Source organism: Nicotiana tabacum, chromosome 13 (genome assembly GCF_000715075.1).
Source record: "Nicotiana tabacum cultivar K326 chromosome 13, ASM71507v2, whole genome shotgun sequence".
In the NCBI taxonomy this organism is placed as follows: Eukaryota; Viridiplantae; Streptophyta; class Magnoliopsida; order Solanales; family Solanaceae; genus Nicotiana; species Nicotiana tabacum.
The window spans coordinates 39,538,268-39,544,885 of NC_134092.1; positions in this window are offsets into that span (position 1 = coordinate 39,538,268).

Below are 6,618 nucleotides of genomic sequence, written 5' to 3' on the forward strand. Positions count from 1 at the left end.
AGCCTCACCATCATCAACAAATAAGGGAACACAACCCACATCAAGCATTACAGCATATTAGCAAATAATAGAGACTGAGGTAAACATGTACAATAATTTCTATGACTGAGTACAAATAATGTGAGCATGAATAAAGCCTAAGCATGATCTCTAACATGAAGGCAGACAAGTTCAACAACAAGTAACTACGTAAACACAGATGATGTCCATGAGGCCTCATGGGACGGACCAAGTCTCAATCCATCGAGGTATACACCCACACGCCCGTCACCTAGCATGGGTATCACCTCCAAACAGTCACACGATATCAAATTCTTCAGGTTTATACCCTCAAAGCCAGAGTTAAAACTGTTACTTACCTTAACAGCATAAAATCTTACTCCGGGATACTCTCGTCTCTAGACTCGGTCTCCAAAAGCTCTGAATCTAACCAAAAATCAGAATACTACTATCAACATAGTCTAAAGAATCGAATTTCACAATAAAAACTACATAAATATGCCAAAATCCGAAATCGGCCAAAATCTGTCCCTGGGCCCACATCTCGAAATCAGTCAAAAATGGAACAATAATAAACTTCGTCCTCTCCCGAGTCTAACCATATAAAGTTTATCAAAATTGGACTCCTTTTGGTCCCTCAAATCCTCACTTAAACTCTCCAAAACTCAAACCCTAACTCCCTCAATTTCCCTTTGAACTCATGAATCAAATCCCAAAAACGAAGATGGATTCATGAAATATAACCAAAACTGAGTAAAGAACATTTACCCCTATCCTTATGGTGAAAATCGCCCCCAAAATTGCCCAAATCTGAGCTCCCCAACTCAAAATATGACCGTATGAATAAACCCTCATTTTATATATTTTTCTGCCAGTTATTTTGCCTCGTTTCTCATTCCAAACGATCCCAAAACTCGATGTTTATGCCTCCAATGGATTTCTTGTGAAATATTAGTCAAGTTAGGCTTTTGAATCACTCAATTTGACCTTATAATGAAGGAGATATGTAGGTTTTAATATTTGCAAATAGTGCAAATTTTTAAATACACCGTTAGTGGCAATTTCGTATGGTCATTTTACTAAGAATTAGGTTGCCATATTTTTTTCAATATGATATCATTTATGCTTGAAGAAACGGCATCGAAACATAAGAAAAATGAGCGCAACACAACCCAAACCTATCCGAAACTCACCCGAGGCCCTCGTGACCTCAACCGATAATTCCAACAAGTCATATATCACTACCCGAACTTAGTCGAACCTTCAGAACACCCAAAATAATACCAAAACACCAAATCAACCTCGGATTCAAGCCTAAAAACTTCTAAACTTCCAACTTTTGCCAATTCAATTCTAATTCTACCACGGACCTCCAAATTACATTACGGACACACTCCTAAGTCTAAAATCACCCAACGAAACTAATCGAATCATAAAAATCCAAATCCGAATTCGTTTGCTCATAAGTCAACTTCCGGTTGACTTTTCTAACTTAGCTTTCTAACTAAACGACTAAGTGTTCATTTCACTCTAAAACTACTCCGGACCCAAACCTACCAACTCGATACAACTCAACACTGCTGAATAACACATAACGAAGCAGGAATAGGGAAACAGTGCTATAACTCTCGGAACGAATGACCGGATCGTTACAAAATTCAACCACCGGTCAAGCTTATGAACTTTTAAATTTTTTAAATTTCCAACTTTGAACAAATTAAGCCAATACCTTATAGGAACATCCGAATTCAAATCCGAACATACGCCCAAGTCCAAAATCACAACACAAACCTATTGAAACCATCAAATCTCGATTTCGAGGTCGTTCATTCAAAAGTCAAACCTTGATCAACTCTTACAACTTAAAGTTTCCCAATTGAGAATCATTCTACCAAATCAACCCCGAACCCTACCAACATCAATACTAACTATATACGCAAGTCATACTACATTATATGAAACTACTCAAGGTCTCAAACTACCAAATAAAATACTATATCTCAAAATGATCGATCGGATCGTTACACTTCCAATAATCTGAGCATATTTAGATTGAACAAATGGGTCATCATTATTCTTTTTCAATTGAGAGTTAGCATCAAAAGGAATGCTCATAGGTATGACATTAAATGTTCCAACTTCTTATAAAGTGTCTCAACGTAATGTTCTAGTGAGAATATATGTCATCTTCACTCCTTATAACTTTAACTTCCATTATCGTATTTATTTCACCTAGATATTACATTTAAAATTAGTAGATAAAATAATTTGGTACTCTACATAATACCTAAACTTTTACAAAAAATAAACGTGTCATAAACATATAAATATATTATCACATAATTGTTGTCTACCACTTTAGTATAAATGTATTTATCCATCTCAACTAAAGAAAAACTATCTCTCAGTAAAACTTAATTAAATTTCTCATGCCACTACTTAGGAGCTTTATTAAGGCCATAAAGAGATTTAATTAATATTTAAATATTTTTTTTCTTGTCCACGAATGACACAACCTTCGTATTGAACCATACAAATTTCTTATTCTAAATCACCATTTAGAAAAGCAGTTTTGACATCCATTTGATGAATAAAAAGCTTATGAGTTGATGCTAAACTAATTAAAATTCGAATAGAAACAATTCTAGTCACAGGTACAAAAGTATCAAATTAATTATTATTTTATTTTAGAAAAAATCTTTTGCTACTAGTTGAGCTTTATATTTATCTAAAGATCCATTAGGATTAAATTTTCTTTGAAAATTCATTTACAACCAACAGGATTTGTACAATGAGGTAAATCAATAAAAATTCATGTATTATTTTTCATGTTAGAATCAATATTAACTTTTATTGCGTCATTTCATTATTTAGCTTCTGAAGAAGATATAACTCTAAAATAATTTGATTGTTCTTTATCAACAAAAAATTAAAAAAGAATTCTCTAAGAAAACTATTCTTTTCTTGACCTTTTGCTTCTTCTTAGTTCCCCATTAGAGGTAATCTTATTATTTATTTCAATAAATGCATGGGAAAGTTTTTCAAGTAGTGAAAATATGTTCAACCAATTCAGCATTCTTTGTCTCAATTATTGTATTGCGATCAAGCACATTATTTTTTAAAAGGAAATCTATATGCATCACTATGCTCAATATATCTAATAAGCGTGCAATCAATAGTTTTAGAAACATAATTTTCTCTTTTCCGGTTCAAGCAAAAGAACTTTAGCAGGGTACTCTCACACTTTTAAATATTTCAAGTTATTTATAACCTTTTCACAATTCATAAGGAGTTTTGCCAATTCTTCTATGTGGTATTCTATTTTGTAAGTGACATGAAGATAATATAGCTTCACCCCACAAATTATCAGTTGTATTAGTACTAACTAACATGGAGTTCATCATCTCTTTCAATGTTTTATTATTCCTTTCAGCTACTCCATTTGACTAAGGTGGATAAAGTACAATTACTTCATGAACTATTTCTTCTTTTCCAGAAAAATAGATACATATTCTCCACCTCTATCAAATTTAATTCTCTTGATTTTTCTACTAAGTTGATTTTCAACCTTAGTTTTATAGGGAATAAAAGCACTGAAATAATTATTTTTATTTTTAAGCAAATACAAATTAGTAAATTTATACAAAATCATCAATTAATATCACATAATATCTTTTACCACCTCTAGTCATAGTCTGTTTTAAATTTCGTAAATCAGTGAGAATTAAGGATAGTAATTCAATTTCTCTATATGCAGAAAAACAGGTCATTTTTGTACTCATAGCTTCAGCACATATTTTACACTTATAATTTAAGTCTAAACCAGATATTAGACCTAGACACTATATTTTTCTTATATATGTGATATTAACATATCCTAATCTATCATGCCAAGAAGAAATAGATTCAACCATAAGCAGAAGCAGATGCATTTTCATTGATAACATCAGAAATATTATGTACAAAACGTTCTTGGTTACAATAGCCCTTTTCCCATAAACATATTATTTTTGTCATTATAATCTTATCAGATTCAAATAACAATTTTATCCTAGCTCTTCCTAACAAGGATACAGAAATCAAGTTTGCCCGAATAGCAAGAACATGTAGCATATTTACTAAGGCTAAAGTTTTTTCTGAAGTACTTTACCCTTACCCAAGACTTTGCTAGTACTTGAGTATCCAAGGTAGACCAAATTTTTACAATCCCCTATAGGAGTTTAAGAAGAAAATACTTTTCGATTTTCACAAATGTGTTGAGCGGCCCTAGAGTCTACTACTCATTCTTTCGCATGTGCTGTAATGTTCACATGAGAAATAATAATAGCAATAATATCACTCCCTTCACCTAAGTTAGACTTATGAGTATTAGTTTTTTCTTCGTCATTTTTCACTCTATACTTGCACATGATGACCTGATCAACAAATAAAATAAGAGACTTTAAGTTTTTAAAGTTGGAAGTTTTGTGTCACGGCCTAAAATTCTCATCAAGTCGTGATGGAACCTAATAAGAAATCATCAATGCCTTCCTTCGTACAAGTCATCTTACAATAAGAAATTGTCAATATTATAAATAAAATTGCGAAATAATTTAGTACAACTACCCAAAGGATTGGTAGTACAAGTCATGAGCCATTATGATTAAGAGTTATAAAGCTGGTAAAAAAATAAACACTACATATGTTTGAAGGTTACATAAAAGGAAATGAGGTCATAATCCACCATGGACAAATGGTAACTTGAATCAGGGACGCAACTACAACTTCAATGACTTCCTTCGTCATCTACAGCAGCCCAACTCCAAGAATCTGCACGCAAGGTGCAGAAGTGTATTATGTGTACAACCGACCCTATGTACTCAGTAAGCATCGTGACTAACCTCAGAGAAGTAGTGACGAGGTTTTTAAGTCAAAAGATATTCACTTTGCAGAGCTTGTGCAGCTCAATAACATGTATACTACATATAAATAATATTCCAGAAAAATAATTACGAAATAAAGAGTATCATCAGTAAAGGTGCACAACTGAGACAAGGTAGTAAACAACTCTACCACTTAGACATGTTCAACAAATACAAACCTGTACCAACGCACTCACAAAGAGGTATGCACCGTATAATATATTTTCTCAATACTCACACATAACTGTAAACATGTGCCCAATATGATTCGATTGCGTATGAATTGCCAAATAACTCGTTCAAGAGAACTTTTCAAGAATCAAATATATAAACGCACGATGAACACCTATCACGTCAATCCAATATGCTACCATCAACAAAATATGTCATATCAACTATATGTAGGTAAAATCCATCTTGACAACTAAATCATCATGTCACGACCCAAAACCCGTAATAGGTCGCGATGGCGCCTAACGCCGCCGTTAGACAAGCCCACAAATGAACCTCCAATTTAGTTATCCCCTTTTAACTTTTTATGCAGGTTTCCATTTTAGAAGAATGAAATAAGTAAGATCTCATGCAACCGTATGTACTCTTTTGTTAAAAATTTCAGGGTGAGAAATACATAAACCATAGTGATAGTAATGATAAGTACAACGGTACATAAAAGCTAGAAGCCCCCAAAACCCGGTACTAAAAGTGCATGAGCAATCTAGAGAATATATGAAACTAATACAACAATTGTCTGAAGGGTAATAGACATAAACAATAAACAAGGTAGAGGGAGATCCGGTGCTACAGATCAAAGAAACTCACCACTAAGTCTACGTAGAAGTGCGGCAATGCGCCCGCGTGACCACTGGTAGTACCTGTCTCAGTACTTGCACATTCAGTGCAGACGTGTAGCGTGAGTACATAAAACAATGTGTATCTAGTAAGTATCCAGTCTAACCTCGAAGAAGTAGTGATGAGGGGTCGACTTGACACTTACTAGTGGTCAAACAGTAATAGAAATACAAAAAGTAGACATGGAGAATGTATAACAAGTAGCAACGAAACAGATAAAAACAATTACAATAATTCCCCACATGAATCTATATCGAATCACTAAACATGACATTAACGGCCTGCAAGGCGCTAACTCAATTGTTACCAAGCTAAATCCAATCACAAGTATTAAGAAGGAAGCTACCTAGGCAAACAGCCTGATCCCATAGGAATAGTGGTACTCAGTATTGTCGAGGCGAACGACCCAATCCCATAAGAATAGTACAACCATACTGCCGATGCGAACGACCCGATCCCATAAGAGTAATTTAATACACATGGACCGATCCCATAAGAATAGAGAATATTTCCTCGCTCGCGGAAGTACATGCGAGTCGAGAAGGCACAGATCCATAGTTCATCAAATATTTCCAAAATTTTCCAATGTAAGAGGCTAATTCTGTATCTTTACTCTAACCTCAATCTCAGTCATAATCAAGGAAATCAATACATGGGATGAATACAAATAGCACAGTTATGGAATGATGTGAATCTAAGTCTATCCGGACATATCATGAATATAGCTACGCACGGACTCTTGTCACCTCGTGCGTACATAGCTCCCCACAACAAGTAGCACACAACAATTATTACATCTAAGGGGAAAATTTCCCTCTTACAAGGTTAGGCAAGAGACTTACCTTGATTCCAAGTACTCAATCCGGCT